This window comes from Dermacentor silvarum, chromosome 6 (genome assembly GCF_013339745.2).
Source record: "Dermacentor silvarum isolate Dsil-2018 chromosome 6, BIME_Dsil_1.4, whole genome shotgun sequence".
Classification (NCBI taxonomy): domain Eukaryota; kingdom Metazoa; phylum Arthropoda; class Arachnida; order Ixodida; family Ixodidae; genus Dermacentor; species Dermacentor silvarum.
This window is the reverse complement of record NC_051159.1, coordinates 175,573,411-175,583,890: the sequence shown is the minus strand read 5'-3', so window position 1 is coordinate 175,583,890 and position 10,480 is coordinate 175,573,411. Positions and strand designations below refer to the sequence as shown.

At 47.6% G+C, this 10,480-nt stretch overlaps 1 pseudogene; it reads left to right on the top strand.

Annotated features, from left to right (window-relative positions):
* Positions 1 to 7,886: 7,886 nt before the first annotated feature.
* Positions 7,887 to 8,066, top strand: LOC119457167 (U2 spliceosomal RNA; annotated as a pseudogene).
* Positions 8,067 to 10,480: the final 2,414 nt, after the last annotated feature.

Genomic DNA, 10,480 nt, shown 5'->3' with positions numbered 1-10,480 from the left:
TTTAACCAGAACCGCAGGAGAAGCCCAAGGGCTGCAGGAAGGCTCGATTATATCTTTGGCGAGTTTTTGAATGATGTGGTGCTCAGCTGGAGATACTTGATATGGGCGTCGGTGGATTGGATGGACATCGCCAGTGTTTATGCGGTGCTTGACAGCGCAGGTTTGACCCAGAGGACGGTCACAAAGGTCAAAGACGTCGCAATAAGAGGAGAGGAGGCGATGAAGAGCGTAAGCTTGGTGGGGTGAAAGGTGTGGAGCGATCATTTTGTTCAGGTCGGTAGGACACAGATCTCGTGAAGCAGACGGGATATCGGCGGTGCACGAGCGAGCAACATCAGGTAGAGACAAGGCCGAGATAACGTACTCGTAGGAGGGCGTCAGCATAGCGAGGGAAATGCCCCGTGGGAGCACTTGTGAGCACAGTCCGAAATTCACCACAGGAAGACAAGTAAGATTGTCCCATAGAGTTATAACAGTGTGAGGAATGCCAACACTGTGCGTCAACAGAACGGCAATGATGGGAGCGAGCACATAGTCACCGTCAGGTACTGATGGAGAGGGCGTCATAGCAACACAAGTCACGGCTTGCGGCGGCAAACGGACGTGCTCAGCAGAACAGATGCGGCATGTGATCGGTCCGGGTTGATCATTTACACTTGGTAGGTCAAGTTGTACCGTACCAGCGGAACAGTCGATGAGGGCGGAGGGGGCGGATAAAAAGTCAAGACCGAGGATGACGTCATTGGAACAGCGGGCGAGGATGGTGAACAAAACAGAAGTTGGATGGTCGGCAACACTGACACGTGCGGTACAGAGGCCAGCTACGGGAGACGTACCACCGTCGGCCACACGTACAACAGGTGATGGGGCAGGGGTCATAACTTTCTCCAGCTGCTGATGGAGGTGAGAGCTCATAACAGAAATATGGGCGCCGGTGTCAACAAAGCTTTAACAGGTAGGCCATCCACTTCAACGTCGATCAGGTTCTGATTGGTAGGGAGCGTCAACAGAGGAATTTGAGGGCAGGTCGCTACAGCAGCGTCACCTCCAGGAGCTGCAGCCGTCAGTTCCCGAAGGAAAATGCCGGGCGTAGGACGGGGACGGGGAACGGCGTGGTGGAGGTGAACGAGAAGGTCGGCGTCATGATGAGGGCGAGCGGCTGTACTGGGCGGCGTTCCTAGTGTTCTCAACAAATGTTTCTGGTTCAGTTTGGGATGGTACCTGGGGTTGACTTTGGGGTGGATAGCGGAAGCTGGAGGAGCTTGGTCGAGTAGGCGAGGGCCAAGGACTTCGGTAGTACCGTGAAATGTGTCCAAAACGTCCACATCGGAAGCGAATTGGCTTATCGTCTGGTGTCCTCCACGCATTCGGATCACGATAATTTGGAGTAGGACAGTGGCGTTGGATAGGATTGAAGCTGGCCGAAGGATAAAGGTCAGGACGGTTGACAGAGCAGATGTTTGGAAGGCTCGCGTTTGCCAGTTCTTGACGAACAACGGATTGTATCAGTGAAATGGTCGGTTGGGTATCACTGGGCTCCCCTCGCATGAAATGTGCAGGCGATGCGGCTTCGATTTCGCGTCGAACGATTCGGGTGATAGTCTCTGACGAGGAAGTCTGAGTCGTCATACGAACGTCCGCACAGGTTGATGTCGCTGCTATGGTCGGGAGGCGGGCGAAGTGGTAGGCAATACGTCGGCTTTTAGCTTCTTCGAAGCGTCGGCATTCAGTGAGAATCTCGGTGACTGTCGAAGAGTTTTTAAACACGAGCAGCTGAAACGCATCGTCCGCGATCCCTTTCAGCACATGCGCGACCTTATCGGCTTCTGTCATGTTGGCGTCAAATTTGCGGCAAAGGGCAAGCACATCCTGAATGTACGTCAGGTACGACTCGGTAGAAGTCTGCGCACGCGAGGCAAGTTCTTTTTTGGCAGCACACTGGCAGCCTGCAGGTTGGCCAAACAACTCCCGAAGTTGAGTATGACATAAGCTCCAGCTCGTGATGACCTCCTCGTTGTTATCAAACCAGGACCCTCAGATAAAATCAAACGTTCGCCAGCATCAAGGTCGGGTCCCACCTGTAATGTGCTCTGACCCATTCATAGAGGCGAATTCACTCGTTGACGTCTTCGCCATCTGTGCCAGAAAAGGTCACGGGGTTACGGTGGCTAGATGGGTAGGTGTGCCGACCGGCGCCTCTGGAGCGTAGTTCACCGCTTCTCCGCGTCATGACGCAAAATTGGCGCTGCGGTCAGTAGAACGGTTCCGCAGCGCGCGTCGTCTGCTACAGGGGGCTGGCGGACTGGCGGCGAGCAAAAAAAATAAAGCCCGTATTGGAATAGTTGTATGTCGTCTGTTCGTGTCAGTTTCAAAGGTGAAGAGCTCCGCATCTCTCGTACTGTTTGTAAGCTCCTAAGCGATGTGGAATGTTCCAGGTCGGAAAAATGACCGGCGAGATTAGCGGCGGCGTTGCTCCACCAATTAAGACCACCAAGGAGACCTACTGCTTCGCTCCGAACTGCAAGTCGGGCTCTAAATTTGTGACAAAGACAGCGGAATTGATCCACTGTCTGACAGCGGAAATGTTCACCCCGAGCTGCTCAGTAGCTTGCTCAGTATCGGTACGGTGGCTAGATTGTATCGGCGACGTTAATGAGCAAGCGGTACACCGAAAAGCGTACGTCCATGAGCTCCTCGACGTTGGAAATTTTCAAGCCGCACATGAGGTGCTCAGCGCCTGCGACATCGCGCACCGCTGCGCTGCTACAGGGAGAAGAAAAGTGACTCTAGGCTTATATTCTATATAGCAGGCTATGTAGCAAGAAAGTTCCTGCAAAGAACCAAGTGCTGCGATTGCTCAGGTATATTACTGAATTCAACAGGTTGAGTATAGGTCAGGGCTGTTGCTCCCTTCTGAAGCACTAAAAAAACTGGTAGCATCGCTCGAATACGCCTTCAAGCTGTGCTTCAGTTTAAATGAGTTACGAAGGAACAGTGTATCGCCGACTTTGCATCCTTTCTGCAGCTGAATCCCCCGAATTTGATCGGCTGTAAGCGGCACAAGAAAGAGCTCACAAACGATGTTGTGAAGTTCTATTCAATTATACGCGTTTACTTTCTTGTCAAGGGCAATAACATGGCGCGCGAAAGCAACAGGGATAAGAAGAATCACCTGAAGTGGAGGCGTGTGCTGTGAATAATGTTATGATGTGGTGGACCAACGTTGCGGTCTTGCTGGCGCTAGGCTATTTATGTTGGTGCGTTTGCTGACTCAAGTTACGAGAGCGTTTCTTGTATTTTAAATATATTCACGAGTTTAGCCCAAGACGTATTACTGTATTTTATTACAAACTAGTGAACCATATGCACTTACCAACACAATTCTTCTCGCACCAATTTAGATACCGTAACTGACGCAGCAATAAAACCAATAGCTGGATTTCTCGAAATTGAAACATTAGAACTCGCTAAATATCATGTAAACACGGTTCCACATACCGTATAAAACCATTGCAGTATTGTTTTATGCATGGAAAAAATGCATTTACGTCTTTAATGCAATGGGCTGGAGCGCCGCGTTTGTATCAATAATATCAATAAGTGTGACCGATTGCCAAGCTAGAAAATTTACTTCAGCATTTCGTTTTTTCTGACTAGACGACAACAACAAGTTCCTCATTCTGGCTTGGCCTACACTGCTCAGAACGGTATTATAACGCGCACTTCAAAGATATTCAGAGACGCGATACTATCAGACACGCAGCTCGTCTACACAGCGCAGCCGCCGTTGCGCGCCGCTGAACCGTTCTACTGTCCGCAGCGCCAATTTTGCGTCATGATGCGGAGAAGTGGTGAACTATGCTCGGTCGGCACACCTACCCATCTAGCCACCGTAACGAGGTGGAGCCAGGATGACGGCTGACATGGCGGCCGCCGGTGACCCAGTTTCACCGCCAGTAGACATGCCGAGCGCGGCGACATGGCGGCCGTTGCGGAGCTCCGTCTTGCGTTATACCCCGCACCTCCACCAAGATGTTACGGGGAGGCAGACACAACCATAAAACGCATTTACAATATATTTACAAGGCGATGAAGCGCTGAACCATATGGGCGAGAGCGCACCAGATCAAAAACACCTTCTTCATCGACGCTCCTCTTGAGGAATAGTCCCGTGACAATATTTTAAATAATGGAGGTACTATTTCCAAGAAACAAGCCAGGGGTATCAAACAGGGTAGAATATTCTGATCTCAACAGCGTCGAGAAATACGTCGACTGAGAGAAGAGGGCGTGTACAATGAAGTTTGGGCACTTTTCTTTTAGGTCTTGTCCTTCACGGCTTTCTTTAAACTGAATAAGTTAAAACAAGAAACACAAATTTCATCGCTACGAAGGGTGAAATGACCCTGTTTCATGAACAATAGCGGTTTGCTAGCGCCAACAGCGCGCTGCACATGCTAGGAATAAAACTTACATTACTCGTGATAGCGTCACTTAATATGTTGACAGTTTGGTGTCACATTTCACTTAGGCCTAAACTCAAGACATCGTGCTTATATCATCTTTCTCCTATTCAATGCATATCTTACGTAATGCCGGGTGCGTGGTTATTTTAGGACCGGTCGCCCTTTGTGGTTGATTTATAACAGAGCGCAAATTTGCCACGTGGATCCTCGTCTTACGCGAGCTTGCGCTTCCAGGTTTCCAAATTATTGCTTCGTCGTCGTTATGCGTGGTAAAGGTTTCCGATGACAGAGTGAGCCACAAGGCAAGTCAATGATTTGTTCTAGAAAAATGGTGTCTGTTTACAGGGTTACGTAACATGTTTGTCAAAGCAATATTTTTATCCCGTGAAGCAGAACAGAGCCTCATTTTTACAAGGTTCCCAAAAACAAGCTGCACCATCTAAAGTCACTTTCTTTGAGGGCTGCGAAAATATTTCTGCCAAAGACTACAGACTTCTAAAATGAGAAATACCGGAACCGGCGAAGTGCGCGTATACCCTCGTTGGTTGCGAAAACCCTTCATGATTTTGCATCTGAAGTAGGAGCATGCAGCCATCACCAGTGCTTAGATGCCATTGTTTTCAAAATGAATTGCTTGCGCATTTTCACCAATTGATAATATTTGTCTCGCCATTTCTATCCGCGTTAGCCACGCTAGCATTCTTTTACCGCGCAGAGAAAATTTGGTTAACATTTCTCCTCCTGGGCATTGCATCACAAACGTGGGTGAGATAGTAGGAAAGCAACAGGATGACGTAAACACGATTAACTGCGACGACATCTGTCCATTTACATACTTGAAAAACTAGTTTTTGGCAAGTTTCGCTGGAATATTTATAGGTTCGGAGAAATCCGCGTCAGACAGCGTGCCTTCCTGGAAACTGGAGACCTCTCATTACGACACTTCCCGTCGTCCAGTCGGAGCACGAGGCTTTTCTTTTGCTTTTATTTCATTTTTATTATTCTCCATCTCGTTACATTTCGCTCGGGGACCGACGCGGCCGGCCGGCTGGGTCAACAAAAACGGCTGTACCACGCATAAATTATTCAGGCTGATTAATTACCGTTGCACCCTCATCGCCATCAACGATCGCTCATTCATTAGCCCGACAGGGTTGGGTTGTTCTGCCCCCTGGCGATAAATCCTAGTTTTATACAAAAGTTATCTCCTGTGTTGAACCCATGCTATCTACTTCAAGCGCTGGCTTGGTCGCGTGCCGAACGCGAGGGGACGCGAACGTTATCTTTCCTTTAACAAAGTAACTTTGGTCACCTCAGCGTAAATGACCAGGCTCCTTCCAGGTCATTTGCACCCTCCTGAATTACCATAGAATTAACTACGAGGCGAATGACAGTCACATTAAAAGGTAGTGCGTCAATCATCCTAATCATGTGCCAGCTTGTGCAGTCTTTTTGGTTTCGCTCTGCAAACACAAATAATTTATCCACGTACATAACCATCGCTTACGTTGCACTGTTTTTTTTTGCTAATGCCTCTCGGAATGCCTTATAGCAAATATTGTGACGACGTCACGGGCGCCATACTGTTGTTTTCCATAACCTTGCCGGGGAGTAACGTAGCGAGAAAACGCAAGGTGTTTTACCGTTGACGATAAATATATTGGTGGACTAGTTTGGTTGGCCATTATTGTTTTAAAGGCTCTTGCGGACACTTGTGAATACAAGGCATTGTGGACACATGGGCGAATGCAATAGCAGACCTACACAAGCGTATTTTACCGTACATCTCGCACCATCTTAAGGCAGTTCAGTGCCTTAATGCCGATTCTAGTTTCAACTTTTTTTTTCTAAAATACGGGCTATCTATCAATTTAAACTTGCTATCTTCCGCTATTTCTGCAAGCACTTCTTAATGAGCCGCTCTATGGCGCTTTGAGCTACGCTCAAGCGCTGTCTCGTCTCGGACAACTATGATATAGCCTAGTACTAAGAAATACTGTATGCGCCATGATTGTACCAATTCAGCCAGATATTAGAAATAGATTGCACGGGACTTCTGTAAGATTCTTACACGGAAGGCACAAAGAATTGCTGCACTGCGTGCGAAGTGTTTCACTAGGTCGCTTGAATTGCCGCTTAGGTTTGTGAAACAGAGCGCGTTCACTTGCTTCGGCTAACATTGGTGCCACGCAGATGGCACCTTAGAAATCACGTGTTGGCAAAGCACGGCTTGCTGGATGCTTACATATACCGGATATACATGTATTACGTCGTGAGTGCAGCGGGTTCTTAGTGACATAGAGCTCCGTAAAATACCTGCTAGAGGGAGCTATGGCGCTGGTGTTTACGGGAGCTTAGGGAGCCTACATGCAAGCGCTTTTGCATGTAGCATTAGCGATTGCATGTAGTGATTTGGCAGCCTCTACAGGCTGAACCACTGTAGTTAGTAGCGATTATGCGTCTTCATCGGGTCTTCTGCATTTGCACGAGTGGAATGTCTCCAGCCAATCTTCCACATCGTGGTCATCCGTTCCACTAAAGAAGGGAGGGTCGCGCTGGAGCAGCGCGCCGGTGACGAAGACCTGCGAGAGTGGGCGGCGGCGGCTTGCTGGGTGGTTTCGTCAGGCATTGTCGGGGCAATTGGTAGCGTCCAACTTCGGAGTTCCAGGTTTGCAGACCCGGCACCTCCACCACTTTGGAAGGGGGTTTATTAACGTTGGACGGCAGGCGGAAGGACTGCACGACGGGCACAGCAATGACAGTCTCAGCCGGCGTTAACAGCTCGCGATCTGCGCTCGCACCTCCAGCCAAGACAGTGTCCCACTGCTGCGGGCGTTGCTTCATCCCCACTACACAAGTATAGATTGCTTTGAAATTTAGGGCAATGAAGGCAGATAAAAAATTCTAAACAAAGCCACAATAATGTCTTAAGCCGCAAGCACGACGATCAGGCAAATTCATGTACTAGCCATCATTCCCATGGTGGCTGCCTCACTAGTTCCATGGTCGCTGGATAAGTGCTAGTTATCTCTAGTGATTATTGCAGGAACCTCTATGCTTAGTACAGTCGCGACAACGACCATTCATTGTGGAGAAATGGGAACGCAGTCAATTCTTTAGGTGTGGATGACGTAGAAACGGGTGCAGACCACGACGTTTAGGTGCGTATGGTTGAAAGCGATATTAAAGAAATTCAGCGCCATTCCCTTCTGTGAAGGTGGATGAACAGCGAAGCTGTGTATGTGGTGATTGACCGTTGCTCCAGTGAAACGTTCCAAGTTTGCGGGACTGGAAAGGAGGAAAGAACTGAGGAAAGGGGCCTACGTAGAGCATGACTTCAAGAGACAGAAGCCACTCAGATTGGTAGTCACTAGTTTGAATACGCACGATGGCGTACACGTGTATGGTGCGAACGTAGACATGACCGACGTGGGTTAAAGTGCAGTATCTGTTCTTATCAGCTTAATATCTGATACGCGTTGTATTTGGACTCAATATATTAAGCTTATTTTTGCAAGTTGGCGCAGTGCTTGAAGCCTATTTAACCTGCGCCGCGGGTCGGCCCGGTATTGCACTGTCTTCGGGATCAGCCCACGCTTTTGTTCTACGGACATAGATCTGCTGGAAACTAACCATATACAGCTTCGCTGCAAAACGCACTGTGCCGATGTCTCTAACGCAGACTTATTTTGGAGTAGGATATTCGCTTTGTAAATTGCCAAAGCGTAAGTGACACGGTAACACATTCAGCCACATTGAATGCGAGAACATTAGCAGATTGCAGTCGACGTTGCTGAGTATGACAGAGGCGGCTGCAAAAGTTCGTCCATTTTACGAACACCATGTCAATATTTAAGCAGGGGTTTTGTTTCTTAGGTTTGCTATTGGTGCAAATATCTTCAGTTTAAGTTCTCGTGTTGTTATCATGGTTGTTGTTGGCGTGATGATGATGGAGGTGGTGATGTTGCTATGGGCAGGGTCAGACTGTTCCGCTAGAGCATCTCACTTCGTGTCAAATATGTCACAATCAATCAATCAATCAATCAATCAATCCAGTCTCTCGCAGAAATACAAGAAGAATGCATGATACATCCACGAGTTGCTCGATATATCAATGCGCACTAATATGGCGTAAGCTATTTTACAATAGCTTATGCCATATTAATGCCCTATTACAAAAGTTAATACGGGATAAGCCGTGTTACAATGCATATCATGCGATAGTGGTTCGTACTTTTTCTTTTTTATTTTCAAGTTTTTGTAGTCTACAGCTTTCTTTTTATATTTCCTCGTTTTTAATGTTATCCGAGGCTCCCGTTGCCATCTCTGACATTGGGACATTCGTCGGTTTATTGTCTGTAATGTAGTAAGTGTCCGTTAAAATAAAAATAATAAACTGAAACTGTATCTGAAACTACAACGAAGCATCAAGTCTCAAGCATTGCGTCGGCTGGCAGGGAGTAAGGTGGCGATACGCAATACCTGCCACTATATGTTGTATTTCCACCTGAGCACAGCGGATCAGCCACTCTAGAAGAGACTTAGGTATAGATAACTGTGCGCACTGCGTTCCTCGCTTTCATTTTGCACAGTGCCGCCCAACAGAGGGTGCATGAATTCAGCTCTTTGCCGCACTGTCGGAACTCTCTGATTTCGTCGTTCCTGCATCACGAAGATGACTGGGTAGGGATGCTTCCTTCTTTTTTCGCTCTTCTTGGAACAAAAAGCTTACGTGACAAATGTGGCAATCTGAAACGACTCGACCGTTCCGCGCAATTGGACGAGACTTCAATTTCCGCTTTTTGCTCTTGGTCGTGACCACCTTTTGTTTCATTCTTTTTCTTTTTATTATCCTCGCGGCTCGGATACAAGCCTATATATAACGCCGGCCACCCGCTGGCTCAAGAAAATGTGGCGTTCGCCCGGGTAGCGATCACACGAGCGGAATATCAGAACGCTAGGCGCAGCAGCTTGGAAACCGTGGCCTAAGTCGCGGGCAAACGCAGGGTTACAGGGTTCTGCACGACATGATGGCGGCTTGCCGGCGCCAGCATTCTGCATGCATCTGTATCGCACACTTGATGTGTATAGACGTGAATGGCAGTTTTGTTCTGTGAATTATTACTTGTGCGGACGAGCCGCTCAACGGTAAACATCGAATTCGATTGTATGGTTCATAAGACGCCATGCCTCTAACTCGCTTAGGAAGACCTCCGTTGGGCTGCATTTTGTTGTAGCAGAAACCAATAAGGTTTAGAAGAAAATGTTTTGGGCCTAGTTGGTGCATACTTGACAAATTTTGCAAGGCGCAAAAAAGACACGGCACAAACGGAAAGGGAAACACAGGACAGGCGCCTGCCCTGTGTTTCACCTTACTTTTGTGCTGTGTCTTTTTTTCGGGCTTACAAAACTTGTCAAGGAACAAATAAACTCTCTCAAACCAAATAAACGGAGACCAAAATAAAAAAAAGCTAGCAAGAAAAAAAAAAAAGGGGGGGGGGGGTGTTGATCCACCGACATAAAGCGGCGCTACGGCTGAAATAGGTAGCAATATTCGTTGCGTATGCCTTCTGGAATAAATATATTAACACTCATGTCATACGTATTGTTTTCCATCTATAGCGCTAGCTAGTTACAGAAAGAGTTGAAGAGTATGGAAGAAAATACTTCTGCTTTAAAATGGATACTGAGTGTTAAATCGGACATGCAGTGACGTGCAAGCAGGTGATGGTTGCAGTTGACTTCAGATAAAGAAAAAACTGCGAGAAATATAAGCCCGGGGGAGTGAATGGTTGGCCAAATGATTTTTCACTGCTGCGCCGCCGAGCAGTAGAAGGATTGTTGTGCATCTGGGAACAGCCCTTGGTAGACCATTTGTCTTTAAATATCGCTCTCTTATAGAAACGCGCGCTATGATAATTTAGCTGCCGTTGCTGATTTGTAAAATGAAGTTTTTGTAAGACCTGTTTAGAGGCGGTTCTGAGTCAAAAAGATAACAAATAAAAGAAAGCTGT